The sequence below is a fragment of the Mirounga angustirostris genome, unplaced genomic scaffold (assembly GCF_029215605.1).
Source record: "Mirounga angustirostris isolate CCGP_5_RB_7025 unplaced genomic scaffold, mMirAng1.0.hap1 SCAF_4, whole genome shotgun sequence".
Taxonomy (NCBI): Eukaryota; Metazoa; Chordata; class Mammalia; order Carnivora; family Phocidae; genus Mirounga; species Mirounga angustirostris.
Genome location: NW_026991712.1, coordinates 106,941,391 through 106,961,626, shown reverse-complemented (window position 1 = coordinate 106,961,626; position 20,236 = coordinate 106,941,391). Strand labels below are relative to the sequence as shown.

The following is a 20,236-nucleotide window of genomic DNA, read 5'->3' as shown; positions in this document are numbered from 1 at the left end:
ACCACTACGATGGATTCGGCTCTCATTACCTCCTTCCTGACTATTAATACAACCTCCTTACCAGACCAGCACTAAGCTACCAATTTTAGCTCTTTAAAAAGTCTCTCTCAGATTAATATACTGTGAGGACAGCTCTGATCATATCACTCCTTTTTAAAAGTATGGGTCCCTATTGCTCATGAAATAAAGTACAAACTCCATAGCTCATCATTTGAATTATTCAATGACTTAAAATTCACCTACTTTCCATTCATTTCCCTCTCACATACTAGGAGACCAATCAAATTCTCACTAGTCCCACACAAATCCTATATTCCTTCTGCTTTACACATATAATATTTAGATCATGGCATAATTTCCCTGCCAACTCTGCAAGCCCAAAGTCTGTGAAGTCAATCCTAAAAGCCTCTTTCTCTAAAGATTTTTGGCATATTCACCCAAATCATATTCTCTCCTTCTTTTGAATGGAGTTATGGACTAAATGTTTATGTCCCCTCAAAATTCATATGCTGAGCCCTGACCCCCAATATGACTGTATCTAGGGATAAGGCCTATGAGGAGGTGATAAAAGTTAAATGAGGTCATAAGGGTAGGGCCCTAATCTGATGGGAGTGGTACCCTTATAAGAGAGCCCTGAGCTCTCTCTCTCTCTCTCTGCCACGTGATGACACAGTGAGAGGTAGCTGCCTACAAACTAGGAGAAGAGCTCTCACCAGGAATAAAATCAGTTGGCGTCTTGATCTTAGACTTCCCAGCCTCCAGAACTGAGAGAAATATATTTCTGTTGTTTAAGCCACCTAATTTGTGGTATTTTGTTATGGCAGCCTGAGTTGACTATTACCGATGGTAATATACTACTTTATAAATATCTCTTCATGGCTTTAGATTTTTTGCACTGAATTATCATTGTTCATGTAGCATGGTTATTTCTCAAATTATTAATCTAATAATTCATAATGATTCAAAGAATCCAGTGACCTCTGTGCCAGATACATAATCTCATTTGCATGCTTACAGAGCCAAGTTTTCTTGTCAGATTCATATTTACTTAATATCTCGTCATCAAAAAAATTGAGTGTGAAAATTTGTTTACAAAATCTTGTGTGATCATTTAAAAGCTAAAATAATTCATTGTTATGTAAGCCTTACCCTCCAAGATTGATGTTTGTTTTCATTATCCGTTAGGGAAAGTTATATCTACTTCTTATGTATTTAATATAGGAATTTTAATTCGGATATAAATTTCAAATTTATAATTTTTTTAGTTTTTTTTTGAGAGAGAGAGAGTGTATGTGAGTGGGGGGAGGGGCAGAGGGAGAGAGAGAGAGAGAGAAACTCCACGCTCATCACAGAGCCCAACATGGGGCCTGAGATCATGACCTGAGCCAAAATCAAGAATTGCATGTTTAACTGACTGAGCCACCTAGGTGCCCCATCAAATTTATAATATTTTAACTCAATGACTCTGACTTCAATGATTTTGTTATACTGAACTCAACCAGCATAAAATATTATTTAAATTCTCCTAAAATTAAGAAATCACCTATTTTCCTCTTAGCTTAGATTGTGCAAATGAAAACAGTGAATGACTATAGTAGAATCATTTTAAAAACAAAATGCAGAATCTCTATTTTTTCATCTATACAAATGTGCTTTGCATTTATACAGCATTTCTTTTTCCACACACTTTAATTTATACATTACTCTGGCAGTTACCACATGCCTGCCATGTGTCATAAACTGTGTTGGCACTGAGTAAAAATTGATGAGCAAAAATAGTGGGAGAGACAGATGATAATTAATTTTTTTAAAACTACAGCAGACATTTACATATGCTTACTATCTTCCAGGCACCATTCTAAGCATTGTACATACACTAATCATTCAAGACTCACAACAACCCTTACAGGTAGGTTCTATTACTATCCCCATTTTAAAGATGAGCAAACTCTTGGCTCCAAAATCCCTGCTCTTAACCGCTCAACTGTATTCTGCTGTCTCATTAACCACACAAGTAGATGGAAAACTGCTCCTGTGCCATGCCATAAGGAGATGTTTGGGGACCATTAAAGGCCTCCATAATGGGGGATTGGCACTGGTTAGGAACGTCAGGGAAGGCTGCCTGAGGAAGTCTGCTTGAGGTAAGACCCAAAGGATGAGTTAAGTAGGTAGAGGTGAGCAAGAGGAGCATTCTAGGCAGAAGAATCCTGTGGTGGAGCATGAGCAAAGGACTGAACCACAGTCAGCTGCCTTGAGTAGGAATACAAGAGGGATGGTGATGGAGGATGAGGTTAGGGAGGGTACAGGGGTGAGAGGCAGGGGTGGAGGCAGATTATTCAGGCCCTTCTAGGCCAATTTAAGAAACATCATTTCCATCTTTAACTGTATTATTCTCATTAAGAACTAATGTTCTGGGGTTTCTGGATGGCTCAGTTGGTTAAGTATCTGCCTTCAGCTCAGGTCATGATCTTGGAGTCCTAGGATCGAGCCCCACGTTGGGTTCTCTGCTCAGCGAGATTCTGCTTCTCCCTTTCCCTCTTTTCTCTCTCTTTCTTTCTCTCTCTCTCTCTCTTTCTCACTCTCTCAAATAAGTAAATAAATAAAATCTTTTTTAAAAAAAGAACTAATTTTCTTACCTTTCAAAAGGTAAAACTAGGAGATTTCTGTTTTCTCTAAAGGACAAGGCTACCACACAGAGATAAGACTCACAAGCTATGGATAAACTATTGTCTCCAGCTTTTTCGTTGCTGTTGGTGGGAAGGTTGGCCTGTTTACCATACTGAAGCTAGTTCCTTGTAGCTGGAAACAGAAGTATAAATATGGAAACTAAAGCCTTGGATGGGGATGAGAGTCCCCAGAAAGAGAGCTGAGTAAGAAGAGAATGCCAACATTTAATTATCCATTGGCAAAGGATGAACCTGCAAAGGAGATTTATTTTGTTTTTGTTTTTTTTTTTAAAGATTTTATTTATTTATTTGAGAGAGAGAGAATGAGAGACAGAGAGCATGAGAGGGAGGAGGGTCAGAGGGAGAAGCAGACTCCCTGCTGAGCAGGGAGCCCGATGCGGGACTCGATCCCGGGACTCCAGGATCATGACCTGAGCCGAAGGCAGTCGCTTAACCAACTGAGCCACCCAGGCGCCCTGCAAAGGAGATTTAAAGAAAGAGAGAGAGAAGGGGGGGGAGGGAAAGAGAGGAAGAAAGAGAAAGAAACAAACGAACAATTTGAGAGGTAAAAAAATCAAGAAAATATTAAGTCATTGGAGGTTAGAGAAAAATGTTATCTCAGGAAGGGAGAGGTTAACAATGTCAGATGCCACTGTGATTTCAAGTCAGATAAAAAATGAAACAGCATCATGAAAGTATCAGTAACCTTAACAGGCGCCATGGGGATAGAATAATGATTCCTAACCAGAGGCAATTTTGCCTCACAGAGGTCATTTGACGATGTCTAAAGACATTTTTGGTTGTCACAGCTGGAGGGAGAAGGCTGCTCCTGGCATCTAGTGAATGAAGACAGGAATGCTGCTAACTAAACATCCTAAATGTACAGGATGGTACCACATACATAAAGGACTGATTCAGCCTAAAATGCCAATAATGCCAAGGTTAAGAAATCCTGAGATAGAGTAATATAGGACAAAATTAACTTGAAGATGGTTTAGAGATTGTTAGTGGGAGAGAAATAGAAATAGTACATAGAGACAATTTTTCAAAAATTTGTCTGTAAAGAGGAACTAGGGCAGTAGCTAAAAGAGAATGAAGGCATCAAGTGAGGATTTTCCTTCTTCTATGTCTTTGTCTTAGTTGGGGAAAAACTTGAGCCTTTTTAAAAGCTTCAACTGAGAGAGAGTATGAATATTCAGATTAGAGAAAAGATAATCCATAACTTCAGGTACCTTAGAAGGTGAGAGGAGGTAAAATAAAAGCAGTAGAGGAGGATTTAGCCTGAGGAGAAATAATTATACCCATATTGTAACAGAAGGGAAATGGAATAGTATGGATAGAGATGCAGTTAGGGTCGTGTGTGCTGGAAATGGGACAGGTGATGGAGTTCCCATTTAACAGCTTCTATTGTCTCTATAAAATGAAAGTCAAGATCACCTTCTGAGAATCATAGCAGATGAGAGGAAGGTTTGAGGAGGCTTGACATAATCCTTATGGAAAATGGGAGAGAGACTGACTGAGAATCATTTCAGGGTTGGTATACAGTTTGAAGTTATTTTAATTAATTTTCTGTAAAATCAACATGCCCTATTGTGTAATTCTCTCCAGCAGCGCTTGGCTGCTCAGGCATAGATGTAGAGAAAGCAGTTGGTTTATCGATGACTGCAGCCTTGGCAGATGCCACAAAGAAGACAGAAGGGGAAGGGAGTGTAGTGAGCTAGCAGAAGTATTATTGAACAAATACAGCATGGCATCTTAGCTGGGCAAGGAGATATGTGAATAAGGGAGGTAGATGGCTGAGAAGAAAATGCGCAAGTTAACAAACACAAATAGGAGGACATTTTGTCCAAGGCAAAACATGACCGTGACCAATGACTTTAATCCCTGTTACAAATATGCAAACTGAGATACAAACTGCCCAAAGCAAGGTATGCAGAGCAAAGCTTTGATGTGCTGTGCAAGATGGGCCCTTTTGTGGTGGCCATCTGAGGTTCACCAGAGCTCAGGGTAAATTTTACAATATCATACTGTAAGGGTTAAAAAAAAAAATAGGTTTTACTGCGAAAACTCAAGCAATCAGCAACAAAAGTCACAGGTCCTTCGATCCTACCATTTTTCCCATGAAGAAATATGCAGGGGCCCAGGCCATCTGAAGGGCACTCAGTCCAGTATTCCAGGAAAAAGACCCCTCCCCACTGTTGCTCTTCTTTCTTACAGGGCAAGCATGATAGCAAATTTCTCAGAAGACATAAGCAGACAACTTAAATGTTAGGCAGTCTGGATTGCATGCTATCTATTTAGAGGAAGTGACTGTGAATGCTAGCTGCCCAGCATCCAATGTCAGTGGAGACCATACAAAGTTGTAGTTCTTGCAATAGGGTAAGATAATGCCATAGTCTTATAGACACTGGGTTCAAGTGTGGCTTCTCCCACTGATTGAAAGGTATTCTTGGTTACAAATGGCCCAGTGGTTCAGGTAACCAAGAATGAGCTCTCAGGGTCAATTTCAGACGATCCTATGCCTTGTACCATGAAATTCTATATATCATTTAATAAATGATATTTAGCATAGTTTGTTGTATGTATAATTCAGCATACTTCTCTCACTTTATTTCCTCATCATCCTGTGTGGTTTTTAGAGAAAATGAAGAAACAGAGGACATGGTTTCAAAGTAAAGAGAGGTCTTATGAAACAAACCATGATGTTGTTGGCATTTACCAACTAAAATGGTTTAAGTGTAACTTACAGAGAACATTTCTAAATGTGACTTCTGATACACACACAAATAGTATATACATACATACCTAAAATTCAAAATGGCAACATGTCTCATGAGGATTTTTTTTCCTTTTATAACAAAGATGGGGAGGGGCATGTAGGTGGCTCAGTTGTTAAGTGCTTGCCTTCAGCTCAGCTTGTGATCTCAGGGTCCTGGGATCGAGCCCCACATTGGGCTCCCTGCTTGGCGGGTCTGCTTCTCCCTCTCCCTCTGCTGCTTCCCCTCTTGTGCTCTCTCTCTCTCTCTCTGTCAAATAAATAAATAAAATCTTTAAAAAATATTGAAAAAAAAAAACAAAGATGGGGAGAAAAAAGAAAACAAAGCTAAGAGATCAGAGAGGAGAAAATGCTCAATAAAAATTTTCCCTTAATTGGTTCAGAGTTCTGGGATAAAATAATAGTAGACTTACAGCTAAGAAACAGAAAATATAGCTACTACTGGGAGAGATGAAATTTATCAGGTCCAAGATTTTTCTTTTTCTTTTCTTTTCTTTTCTTTTTTTTTTTTTGAGTATAGTTGGCACACAATGTTAGTTACAGGTGTACAACTTAGTGATTTGACAAGTTTTTACATTATGCTATGTTCACCACAAGTATACCTACCATCTGTCCCATTGCATCACTATTACAATACCACTGACTGTATTCCTTATGCTCTGTTTTTTATTCCCTACTAATTCCATAACTGGAGGTTTGTATCTGCCTCTCACCTTCACTGATTTTGCCCAACTCCCCACTGGCAATCATCAGTTTTTTCTCTGTATTTATAGTTCTGATTCTGTTTTTTGTTTATTCATTTCTTAGATTCCATTTATGAGTGGAATCATATGGCATTTGTCTTTTTCAGGCTGACTTATTTCATTTAGCATAATACCTTCTAAGTCCATCCATGCTGTCTCAAATGGCATGATCTCAACTTTTTTATAGCTGTGTAATGTTCCATGATATAGATATAGATATCCCCCACACTTTCCTTATCCATTCATCTATTGATGGACACTTAGGTTGCTTCCATGTCTTGGCTATTATAAATAATGCTGCAAAAAACATGGGGGTACATATGTCATTTTGAGTTAGTATTTTCATTTTCTCTGGGTAAAATACCTAATAGTGGAATTATTGGATCAGAAAAGACTCTATAATGTGGTGAAAAGGCAAACAAAAACAAAAAAAAAACAAAAAGAAGTTGAACATGGCAGAGAAAGCCACCAAGTAGTTCTTTTGGCAGTTTTATTTTTAAAGATACTCTAAAGCTACTTAGAAATATACAATATTGGAATTCATGGCAGCTCACCTTTCTGATAAAATTCCACATTCAACAGAAACTCAGTACCTCAGTGTTTTTGAGGGAAATGCCATGGACAAAAATATTCAGGTTGAAGATCAGAGAGAAAATGTTTCCTGAAAGCCAGAGGTGATGTTTTTCCTCCAAAAGCAAAAATAATCAAGAGGAAAGAAGTAAAAAATGTTAAGAATGCAAAAGAAAAATGTCCCCCTTTTCTGACAAATAAGGGAAGAACAACTTAGAGCACACAAAGTTATAGGTTTTAGAATTTAACATGCATCCAACTGAATTGGCTACCTGCTGGCTTGCACATTTCAGAAAAGTTAAAAATGGAGGTTTGGGGAAGTATGCACTTAAGACACAAAGGCATAACTGGTGCTTCTCAAACTTGAATGTTCTTACAAATTACCTGGAGAACTTGTTAAAATAGACTCTAATATAGTTGGTCTGGTATTCAGCCTGGGATAGTGCATTTCTAATAAGCTCCCAAGTGATCTGAATGCTGCTGGTCCTGGGCTTACACTCTGAACGGCAAAGTACTAATGACTCCCAACTTAACATAGCATCCAGGAAACCCAAGTAAAAATTCTCCAAATATTCATTCAGTCATAGAAATGTACAGAGATAGGTCCCTTTGTGTTGGCCTAATCACAAGATTTAGGAAATTGGTGGCATGGGGAAACAGGGTTTATTCCCTTTACCTATGAGTCACTGAATTAATTTTTGCTTTATACTAATCAAACTTATGAACATAACTCTATCACAAAAATACTTGTGCTGGGGCGCCTGGGTGGCTCAGTCAGTTATGTATCCGACTCTTGGTTTTGGCTCAGGTCATGATCTCGGGGTCATCGGATCAGGCCCTGTGTCCAGCCCCCCACTCAGCAGGGAGTCTGCTTAAGATTTCTCTCTCTCTCCCTCTGCCCTTCCCCCTGCTCTCTCTCTCTCTCTCAAATAAATAAATAAATCTTAAAAATAAATACCTGTGCTATTTTTCAGATAGTTCCAGAACCACTGATAAAGCAGTATATGCTCACCTGGCAACATTTCATGAAAATACACATGGGGATTACTACAAAATTGCAGTGGCACCCATTTTATACAGGTGATGTATGGAAACTTCCAAGGTGTAAATCTGTGGACTTCAATGAGCAGAGCACCTCACGTAAGCCTCGGATAAAGCACATGCCCTAGAAGTTGAACTATGTGCTCAAGTGCCAAAAGAGCAGTGCTTCTTTCCCCTGCCCACTTGTGCTCCACCCAGCAGAGAGGACTAATGACACCTCATCAGCAGACTGAGCCTTGCCAGTGAGAACCAGGCCTGGAAAATGTCAAAAGGTCTAGAATTAGCCTGCTTTCCTTATGTTTCACTTCCGGGGTGACATTCTCCAGCCGGTTAATTAGCAGCAGCCTCCTCCCCAAACTCCTCGCCCAATTCTCAGTGTTTCCCCAATATCTTAGACTGAGCAGCTACCCTGTCCTGATTTATGTTCCACTTCTGCAACTAAGACTGGAGCCTGGCCAAGAATCCTAGACAGTATGGCTTCCGGGGCCCCTGATATTATGCTCGGTCCTTGTAGTCTCTACGACCTGTGGTCCAATTCCATTCCCAAGAATGAAGATATTGTTATTTGACTAAAAGTATTAATGAAATGATTGTTACCATATTTCACCCAGTCAGATTGAATCTTTTCCTACTTATACCAGCCTAGATAGGATCCATGCCATTTCTGAAACTGTGCTGTTTTATTTTAAAACAAAAATGAAAAGAAAAAACACCAAATTATTTGTATGACTAATCTGTTTACTTTGTCTCTGTGTAACCCCTAATACCTTGTGGCCACACTTAAAAATTAAAAAAAAACCTAGACACCACTGACTAGCCAGATTATATTACTGAAATCACTTTATAGTCCAGGACCTCATTTTTCTTATCTATAACATAGACATGTGGCATTAGTAACTATCTTGTCTTCACAAAATTGCTGTGAAGATTAAATGGAATTCTGAATATTGCAACACTTTGGAAATCTGTAAACTATTACATAAGCAAATATTATCACTGATATTGTAAGTTTAGTTTAGCAGATGAATAAACTACTTTTAGAAGCAAATTCTCTAAGCCTAGAGTAATGAAGTGACAGGTAACATTACATTCTGCCTCTTAAAGTAACCTCAGGGATTAAGCAGACAACTTTATCTGCAGTTATGCTACCAAATAAAATGCAACTAACTTGCATAGGTTTAAGTACTCCCCTAGGCACTAGCTAACAAAACGTGACTACTGAGCTTGTTGTCACAATACTTTGTGGTTCACTTATTCTTTGTAGGAAAACTAATTCTATACTTCCGTAATTTTTATTTTTTTCTATTTTTGATATTATAAACCAATTGGATCAATATATTGCACGACAGTGCTTTGTAGGTACGCAACACATATTATACTAAATAAAGTGCCAAAGAACTTTATCAACCCAGGGATGATGCGACCCTATGGTAAAACTGAGTATAAATTATTCATAGAGTCTATATTCATTTTCCAATATAGAGAATTTTTAAAATACAAATAAAAGGGGTGCCTGAGTGGTGCAGTCAGTTAAGCATCTGACTCCTGGTTTCAGCTCAGGTCGTGGTCTTGGGGTCATGGGATTGAGCCCTGAGTCGAGCTCCATGCTCAGCGCAGCCTGACTCTCTCCTTCTCCCCACCCCCTGCATGCTCTCTCTCTCTTTCTCTCAAATAAATGAATGAATCTTTAAAAAAAAATACAAATAAAAAGTATACATTGATTCCATAATATTCACACAGAAAATCATCCATTATTTCTCTAAATATTTCTCAGTATTGCTGAGAAATTCCATTTTAGTCCAAGCTCATCAAGTTGAATTGGCTAGTTGATGGCTTGCAGATTTCAGAAGAGTAGAGGGTAGAGCGTCCTTAAAAATGGTGGTTAGGGGCGCCTGGGTGGCTCAGTCGGTTAAGCGACTGCCTTCGGCTCAGGTCATGATCCTGGAGTCCCGGGATCGAGTCCCGCATCGGGCTCCCTGCTCGGCGGGGAGCCTGCTTCTCCCTCTGACCCTCCCCCCTCTCATGTGCTCTCTGTCTCTCTCATTCTCTCTGTCTCAAATAAATAAATAAATAAATAAATAAATAAATAAATAAATAAATAAATAAATGGTGGTTAGGAAGGCATGAACATGAAGCACAAAGGTATGACTGGCGCTTCTCAAACTTGAATATGCTTACAAATCACCTTTTATGTCATCTTGCGTCTTAAACAGTCCAGAATTATGAACATAAGAATGTTGTTTGACATCTTGATTTTAAGATCACTATTAAGATATAACATGAAGGAATTAGAAATCACCTCGTTTTCATTCCTTTTTAAAAATTTATTTTAAGGGGCACCTGGGTGGCTCAGATGGTTAAGCGTCTGCCTTCAGCTCAGGTCATGATCCCAGGGTCCTGGGATCGAGTCCCGCATCGGGCTCCCTGCTAGGCGGGGAGCCTGCTTCTCTCCCTCTGCCTCTGCCTCTCTCTCTCTCTCTGACTTTCATGAATAAATAAATAAATAAATAATTTTTTAAAAATTTATTTTAAAATATCAAAGAATCAATAAGCCCTAGGAAGGAGAGAAAGACATGCCAAGATGGATCCCAGAGAATATATTAAATGAATATGTCATGATTCGCAAAATCAGTTCAGACTAACATACTGAATCTGTTCTAAATTTAGTACACATTACATATATTTATACTTCAAAAATACTATTATTGTCAAATATATTTTTAAAACATTACTATGTTTGAATCTCTAAATAAATTCTTCCCAAAAAAAATACTTAAAAAAAAAAAGAAAATGAAAGCTTATTAGTATTTTTCAAAGAAGCGATCATTTGTCTCAACAGGACATGTAATCTATGCCCATGTAAATTAATCCAAAGTGCTGATTAATTTAATTTAACCTTAAAGTTTTGCTGATTATCCACTATGCTGCATTCATGATATACAACCCCTTTAATCACCGTGTAAGCAGGAAAATGATTCCGACAGTCACTGTAAATCAAGAAGAGGGCTTTTTTTAAACCCTTAGGCAGTAAAAATAGACTGCCCTTTGTCTTATACTGTTGACCTTTCCTCTGAGTTTACTTGATTGGCAGTGAAAGACTTCAGTCAACTGTTCTGGTAAATTCAGTTGTGTTGGTCATCAAACTGAGAATCTATATAGCAGGTATCACTTGTAGATTATACTTCACCTAATTTTATTTTTTACCAGTGTACTAATGTGATGCTCTGTATTTAATAAAGACCTACTTTGATGGGTTAGTCGAAATGCCTCTATTTGCCAACTCTGACTTTATATTACTGTTTGGCCATCAACCCTTAGATAGTCTATCAACTTAACTTTTGAGAACTGAATAATGCATGAGTCTATATAGCTTTAAAATGAGAAGGCAATCAATAATGACGTGACAAAAAGAGTACAGTTCTCTCTTAATACCAAATCTAAATATTTCAATTCAACAATACTGATTCAAATGGCACACTGCTCACTTTTGCACTATTTGCAGAACTTGGATACTTTCATACTTATACTTCACAGTAGATTAACTACATGAAAGTTACTGAGTTTGACGCAATCTCTCTTGGAGAAAGGAGAGGGAGAAAGGGCAAGGAATACACCATTGTTCTTTGATTCCCTCCCAGGATATTTTATGAAGAGTTTGTTATTTACCACAGGTAACAATCTCCAGTTCTAGGCACTGAGAGTTAGGAGAAAAGATACTTTCCACCCTCCCCTCTGGTAGGAGAGATGGACCTATAATTGTTATTGTCAGGATAACGAATGCATTCTTCCATTTTTGAAAGCTTTATTTTAAGAGGTTGGTTTGTTTTCCACCCTTTTGAGTTGGGCAAAAGACCCACAAAACCAGCTATCAAGTAAACTCCTATTCATGTCTGAGAAAACTGAAAAACCTAATCAAAATTAATAAGAAGAGTACTACTTTTGAAAAGACATTAAATGCAACATTGTTAGCTCCATGCTAGCTATGGGCTTATCATATGAGATACAACAAATTCAAACCCTGTGACATTTCAAAAGGAAAAGGAAATGAATGTTTTTATTTTTTTGGGGGGATGCATGTTTTTAAAAAGAAATAAAATATCATCTCAATAGGTGCAGAAAAAAACTTTTGGCAAAACTTAACCCCTTTTTATGAAACAACACTCAACACTCGTATGTGGAATTTAAGAAATAAAACAGGGAATCATAGGGGAAGAGAGGAGAGAATAAAATAAGACAAAATCAGAGAGGGAGACAAATCATAAGAGACTCTTAACTATGGGAAACAAACAGGGTTGCTGGAGGGGAGCTAGGTGGGGGGATGGGGTAACTGGGTAATGGGCATTAAGGAAGGCACGTGATGTAATGAGCACTGGGTGTTATATAGGACTAATGAATCACTCAACTCTACCTCTGAAACTAATAATACATTATATGTTAATTAACTGAATTTAAATAAAATTAAATTAAATTAAAAAAAAAAAGAAACTACCTTAACAAATAAAAGCTTTGTTTGGGAAAATCCACAGCAAACATTATGCTCAATGGTGAAAGCCTGAAAGTTTTTCCTCTAAGATGAAGAACAACAGGCAAAGTGCCCATTTTCACCACTTCTATTAAATATAGTACTAGAGGGCGCCTGGGTGGCTCAGATGGTTAAGCGTCTGCCTTCAGCTCAGGTCCTGATCCCAGGGTCCTGGAATCGAGCCCCCATAGGGCTCCTGGCTCAGAGGGGAGCCTGCTTCTCCCTCTCCCTCTGCTGCTCCCCCTGCTCATGCTCTCTCTCTCTCTCTCTGTATCTCTGTGTCTTAAATGAATAAATAAAATTAAAAAATATATATATATAGTACTAGAAGTCCTAGCCAGAGCAATTATGAAAAAAAAAAAAAAAGAAAGGGCATCCAAATTTAAAAGGAAGTAAAATTATCTCTGTTCACAGATTATATTATCTTACAGTAGAAAACCTTTCTTTCTTTCTTACAGTAGCCATCTGTGGGTATGAGGTGGTATCTCACAGCGGTTTTGATTTGCATTTTCCTAATGATTAGTGATATTGAACATCTTTTCATATGCTTCTTGACCATTTGTATATCTTCTTCAGAGAATTGTTTATTCGAGTCCTTTGCCAATTTTTGAATTGATTTGTTTGTTTTTTTGTTGTTGAGTTCCCCCATATATTCTGTATATTAATCCTTTATTGGATATGGATATGCAAGGATTTTCTCCCATTCCATGGGCTGAATTTTCATTCTCTTGATTGCGTCCTTTCTTGCACAAGAGTTTTTAATTTTCATGAAGTGCAATATGCTTATTTTTGTTATTGTCCATGCCTTTTATGTCATATCCAAGAAATCATTTCCAAATCCAGTATCATGAATTTTGCCCTAAGTTTTCTTCTAAGACTTATATAGTTCTGTAGTTACAGCGCTATAAACTATATTTATAGATTATATATATACATATTTATAGTCATTTAGTTTTACATTTTAAGTCTTTGATCCATTTTGAATTAATTAAAGATATCAGTGTGCCTTTCTCATTTGCCTTTGCAACATACAAGACTTTCTGCCATTAGGCCTAAGACACCCATCTGCCTCAGTAGGGGACTTCGATTGTTAAAGAATTAATGCAAAGAAAAAGACAAGCTAATATTAAACACCTGACATTCAAAACATGATTCTGCTGCAAGACTATAGGCATTTTTGATAGAGAAAAATTCTCTAAGTTATTTTTTAAAGATTTATTTATCAGAGACAGAGAGCGAGAGATCACAAGCAGAGGGAGCAGCAGGCAGAGGAAGAAGCAGACTCCCCACTGAGCAAGGAGCCTGATGCAGGACTCCATCCCAGGACCCTGGGATCAGGACCTGAGCTGAAGGCAGATGCTTAACTGACTGAGCCACCCAGGAGTCCCCCTAAGTTCTTTTATCTCTCATTTAACATATTAGAGGTGGGGACTAATGAGGTAGCTCCTAGCAGGAAAAAAAAAAGGGAAATCCATTCCTTCTGGGTTTGGTAATTGTGAAAATGAGACCATCTAAAGAGAGAGGGAGGTGAGAGAAACAGTTTGATGTGTCCTAATGGAAACAAGCCAGAGAGGTTCAGGGCATTTTTAGAAAATAAACTCCAGATAGTCAAGGATTCATGTCTGCTTTGTTCATTACTGTACCTCCAGTGTCTAGAACAGTGCTTAGCACACAGTAGGTACAGTATTTGTCAAATGCACAGAGGACTTTTTGTTCTGCTCTGTTTTGAACTCTGGGTGAAGAGTGCTATGCTAGGCAAAAAAAAAAAAAGTAGGGCAGAGGTCCAAAAAGGGGAGTCCCAGCATGATTAGAAGGGTAAAGCAAGGACATCAGTTACAGACGGGACCTAGTTTTCATCCCCAGCACATATTACATGGATCCATCATGGCAGAGGTGAGGTGGCTCCAGCAAAGTCTTATGAAATGGATATCTTGTGCCTTGGACCAGGCTGAGAACACTTCAGATACTCAGAGGGGTCTTCAGTGAAAGTAGGACATCAAGGAAGTCTGAGGCAGCAGGGAGGGCTTCTAGGCTCTGACCAAGCCAAGAAAGAATGACCAGGAAGTTATCAGCTATAGACATCAGTAGCCTTTGTCAACAGGATAACCAGGAACAGGATTATACAGATGTACTTTAGGTAACATCAGCCCCTGCACAATGCCCAGTTCAAGGTCACAGAGTTCAACTCCTCCAATGCAATGATTTCATGTAAGATCCTATTCTGTGTGCCAGACACAATTTATAAGTAAGGAGAGGAATGGGGATGGAAACAATAAAACAATTATTTCATAGAAACAGAGTTAAAGAGATTTTTTTTTTTTTTTAAGATCCTATTTATATATTTGACACAGAGAGAGATAACGAGAGCAGGAACACAAGCAGGGGGAGTGGGAGAAGGAGAAGGAGGCTTCCCGCTGAACAGGGAGCCCGATGTGGGGCTCTGTCCCAGGACTCCAGGATCATGACCTGAGCCCAAAGCAGACGCTTAACGACTAAGCCACCCAGCCTTCCCTAAAGAGATTATTTAACCTTGTTTGTTTGTTTGTTTTATTTGACAGACACAGCGAGAGAGGGAACACAAGCAGGGGGAGTGGGAGAGGGAGAAGCAGGGGGAGTGGGAGAGGGAGAAGCAGGGGGAGTGGGAGAGGGAAGCAGGCTTCCCGCTGAGCAGGGAGCCCGATGCGGGACAGGATCCCAGGACCCTGGGATCATGACCTGAGCCGAAGGCAGATGCTTAACAACTGAGCCACCCAGGTGCCCCTAGATTTAGTTTTAAAATAGACTAGACTAAAATTACTTTTGTTTTCCCATGCCTATCTAGCAGTTGAGGAGCAGTAAAGGAGATGAGAGCAGTTTCTAAGAATAAAATATATATGCAACAACCTAAGTGTCTGTCAGTGGATGAATGGATAAAAAAGATATAGTATGTATTGGGGCTGGGGATGGGGGAACTAGGGAGATGTTGTTTAAGGTTACAAACTTATAACCAGTAGATAAATAAATCCTGGAGATCTATTGTACAGCATAGTGGTTATAGACAATACTGTGTTATAAACTTCAAAGAGACTAGGTCCTGCTAAGAGACTAGGTCTTAAGGTTTTCCTCCCCAAAAAGAAATAATTATGTGATGTGGCACGGTGTTAGCTAACTCTACAGTGGTAATCATATTTGCAATATATAAATGTATCAAATCAACACACTGTACATCTTGAACTTACACAATGGTATATATCAATTACATAACAATAAAACTCCTTTTTTTTTTTAAAGGAAAGTCTGGGGCGCCTGGTTGCTCAGTCAGTTAAGTGTTTGCCTTCGGCTTAGGTCATGATCTCAGGGTCCTGGGATCAAGCCCCACATCGGGCTCCCTGCTCAGTGGGGAGTCTGCTTCTCCCTCTACCTCTGCCCCTATTCCCCTCCACTCATGCTCTCTCTCTCTCTCAAATAAATATATAAAAAAATCTAAAAATTAATTAATTAAATAAAAATAAAAAAGGAAAGTCTAAGAAACCGTCACAGCCAAAAGCAGTTTAAGGAAACATGACAACTAAAAGTAATGTGGTATCCTGATGGGAACCCAGAACAGAAAAAGGATAGTAGGTAAAAACTGAGGAAATCTGAATAAACTGTGGACTATAATAATGTGTCAATATCAGTTCACTAATTGTAACAAATGCATCATACTATTATTGTAAGATGTTAACAATAGGTGAACCTGGGCTTGAAGAAATGGGGATCTCTCTATACCCTCTGCAACTATTTTTTTTAACTCTAAAACTATTCTAAAATAGAGGGCTTATTTAAATTATTTTGAAAGAAGAAACTATAGTTTTCTTGTATATCTAAAAAGTGCAAATAATTTTACAACTCTACCGTCCAGAGACAGAAAACACAATCCCTGCCTCAAAAATTCTAGTGAGAAAGGGAGAAAAGAAAAAGACAGTCATCGGGGTGCCTGGGTTGCTCAGTCGTTAAGCGTGTCTGCCTTCGGCTCAGGTCATGATCCCAGGGTCCTGGGATCAAGCCCTGCGCCAGGCTCCCCACTCAGCGGAAAGCCTGCTTCTCCCTCTCCCACTCCCCCTGCGTTCCTTCTCTCGCGTTGTCTCTCTCTGTCAAATAAATAAATAAAATCTTTAAAAAAAAAAAAAAGAAAAAAACAGTCCTCATTTAACATGATATCATATATCATACAATAGAGGACATGAAGGAGGCACACCTAACCCAGACCCATGGTGGGAAGGGCAAGGTGGGAAAGATTTCCTGAAGGAGCTGTCCTGAGATGACTATTAGATTAGCCAGAATATTCCTAAAAGAAAACAAACTCACTGTTGACAAAGCCATATATAAAGTCAGCAACATCCAAATTCAATTTATAAAACCTTTATTGATTTCCACGCCATGGGAATAACATCAGTGCCCTCAGATTTAGAGTTTACTGAACAGAATCACTGAGAATGCAGTTGAAATCACATTCTTCCACTTGACCGCTATGTGACCTTAAACAAGTTACTTAAGCTTGGGCACTCAGTTTCCATATCTTTAAATTAGGGGTAATAATAATATTGTTTTGGGAATTGAGTTAGTACGCGTAATGGGCTTAGAACACTGCCTGGCATCTCTTAGATGTTCATTAAATATTAACTGTTATTAACTATTTATAGGGTATATATTAATTTTTGAAACATTTCAGACATTTTATTTTTACATATACTTGAAAAATAAATTACAGCTTAGGAAGTAGAGCACAAAAGAGGTTAAGGGACTTGCATAATGTCTGAAGATGAATGTTTTTCCCTAATTCTATTTTTTTTAAAGAAAGAGCCTCTCTAAACAAACCTTTGGCTTCTCTTTGCTCTAGTTAACTCACTCCATTCCTGGGGAGGGGGAGTGATTTACCTGGTTGGTAAATTTGGGAAAAATAACTGGTCAGCTTGGCTCACCTCTGTCCTTCTTTCTGGGGAATAAACATGCAGTGAGCATGATTTCCCCAATCCGTCCGTGATGGGGAGAGTAAGTTGTCTGGTTCTGGAGTTTAGTTGTAGCAAGCTCATTTGGCTGACAGATCTATAACTGCAGTCTCCAACTGGACTTTTTAAGTTTTTTTGGCAAGTTTGTTTGCTTCATCACCCCCAAGCTTTCTGACAGAAAACTAAGGTTTTTGTGAAACATCTCTCAGTGTGGCCAAGCACACTAAACAATCAGCTCCATCTTTTTTCTTTTCTTTTCTCTGTCCTTTTCTTTTCTTTTTTTAAGCAATCTCTATGCCACACGTGGGGCTCAAACTCACAACCCTGGGGTGCCTGGGTGGCTGAGATGGCTAAGGGTCTGCTTTCTGCTCAGGTCATGATCCCAGGGTCCTGGAATCGAGCCCCACATTGGGCTCCTGACTCAGCGGGGAGCCTGCTTCTCCCTCTCTCTCTGCCGCTCCCCCTGCTCAGGCGCTCTCTTTCTCTGTATGTATCTCTGTGTCTCAGATGAATAAATAAAATCTTAAAAAAAAAAAAACCTCACAATCCCAAGATCAAGGGTTACACACTCTACCAACTGAGCCAGCCAGGTGCCCCCTCCCCATTTTTTTTCTTGGAGATATTCCCCCTGAACCTTCCATCCTCCTGCTCCAAACTGTATCGCTTTGAAAACAATTAAAATAAAAAAGTACATGCAAACTGTAACAGACACTACTTATTCATTCTCTCTTTCCTTAATAACAAAACCTGGGTTTGGACTAGTCTCACCGCTGCCTAGATGCAGCTGACCAAGTTTTGGTGAATGAGATAGAAACAGATATGCTGTCTGGTATTTCCAGGAATACTTAAAGGGAGGAGGTGCATCCTTCTTTTCCTCTTCCTCCATCATGTTGCCCGAACTTGGATATGATAGCTGGAGCTCTGGTAGCCTTCTTGTACTATGACAAGGTCCACATAATAAGAGGGAGGAAGCTGTGAGCTGGAGAGAGCCTGGCTTCCTGATGACTTTACAGAGCTGCCACACCAGCTTTGAATTGCTCACCTCTAAAGTTTTATGTGATAAACAAATTTATCTCTTGTTTAAGCCACTGTTGCTTTGTTTTGTTTTGTTTTGTTTTGTTTTGTCATATGCAGCTGAAGTAGTCCTTACAAATATAGAAAATCAGCTCAAGCCCTCCTTCTCTTGTCCTTTCTCCCCAACCAGACTGCCAACTCTAAACCTTTCTACAGGGAAACTCTGGAGTCAGGATTTCAAAAGGAAGTTAAATTTATTTGCAAGGGTAAAATGATTTAGCTTTAAATTTGGGGCCAAAGAACATTTTATAAGACCTATCGTTAGAAAAAAGAAAATATCACCATTAAAAAACCATCTCGAGTTTCTTCCTATCATGGTTTCCAAGCATTCCATACACTGTTTTTGGTTTATTTGTTATATCAATGCTTAGGACTTTTTTAAAAGACTTATTTATTTATTTGAGAGACAGAGAGAGCGAGCGAGGGGAGGGGCAGAGGGAAGGGGGGGAAGCAGACCCCCCCACTGAGCACGGAGGCCCATGCTAGGCTCCATCCCAGGACCCTGGAATCATGTCCTGAACCAAAGGGAGACACTTAACCAACTGAGTCACCCAGGCACCCTGATGCTTAAGACTTTTTAAATGACTTTTCCTATGCAAGCTCTAAGAGCCCAAGTTTTGACGGTTATTTTTTTGTTTTTTAATAAAAACATCAGGGCTCAGTTGTGGCTCAATTGGTTAAGTGTCTGCCTCAGGCTCAGGTCACGATCCCGGGGTCCTGGGATTGAGTCCCGCATCAGGCTCCTTGCTCAGTGGAGAGCCTGCTTCTCCCTCTGCCTGCCACTCCCCCACTTGTGCTCTCTCTCTCTGATAAATAAATAAAATCTTTAAAAAAAAAAAAAGAGTTGTATGTAATCACTTTAAAAAAGTAAATAAATAATAAAAATAAATAAAATACAACTATCTTTGCCTCTATATATGTGCATCTCTATAATTTTTCTAACAAATATTAATTGCACAGCAACTAAACCTTACTTCATTCTTAACGTCCTTCCTCTGTTTTCTATAATTTAGGCTAAAACCTTGGGCTCTGACTTCACTCTATGAACTCACTTTTATACTCCCTCTTCACTGAGTAAGATACCTTTTGATTATGTCTTTTGATTCCCATGCTCTGGGAGCCTCTTCTTCATCTGCTTTGTCTAACTGCCATCCTCACCCAGCAAAGACAACTAGCCATCAGCCCTTCTCTTTTTAAACTATCACTTATTAAAAAGCCTGATTTTTGATAAATGCTTTCATTATTTCATCTAATCTTCATAATGATCCTCCAAGTGAAGTGTTATTCTCTTCATTTTACAGATGAATCAACTGTAATTCAGAGAGAATAAAACTAATCTCTGGTTTGTTTCCAAAGTCCGTTTTCTTTATATTGTACGACCCCTTTTCAAAAAATCTCTCTCTGGTTTCCATATCTCTGTCATTATATTAGGTCCTTCTACTTGTCTGACGTCAACTCTATTTCCTTTCCTATCTCCCCTTCTCTTCACTGGCTAAATCTGGGTATTTCAAAAAAGTGCAGAATAAATTGTTCAATTTAGAAGAGATTTTGGAAACACAATTCCAAATTTTACAAAATAATATTATTAACAATATCAGTATATTATTGCTACAAAATAAAATACACCAAAAATGCTGATGGATATAAAAACTAAATGAGGCAGACTTGTCCACTTCAGACCCAAATTATCACAGGATTGGGACTATGAACTATACATAATACCCCAAATAACTCCTTTCCTTTCCAAAAACAGACACACACATACACAGACCTTAAGAAACACTGTAGTGTTTTCTGACCCTTCTGACTATAGCCCTTCTCCCACTCCCCAAATACATTAATATCAATGTTTTAGAAAACCCTAGAGTCACTGCCAA

At 38.8% G+C, this 20,236-nt stretch overlaps 1 protein-coding gene across 5 annotated transcripts in view; it reads right to left on the bottom strand.

Moving 5' to 3' along the window:
- Positions 1-20,236, bottom strand: part of FRRS1 (ferric chelate reductase 1) — a 107,358-nt gene that overhangs the window by 82,423 nt on the left and 4,699 nt on the right. For 4 of the 5 annotated variants that reach the window (XM_054512721.1, XM_054512722.1, XM_054512718.1 and 1 more), the window contains exon 3: positions 5,472-5,692. The exons of the other annotated variant lie outside the window; for it this stretch is intronic. The gene's annotated coding sequence lies outside the window, so the exon portion shown is untranslated. The remainder of the gene's footprint in view (positions 1-5,471; positions 5,693-20,236) is intronic. 5 annotated transcript variants of the gene reach the window in all.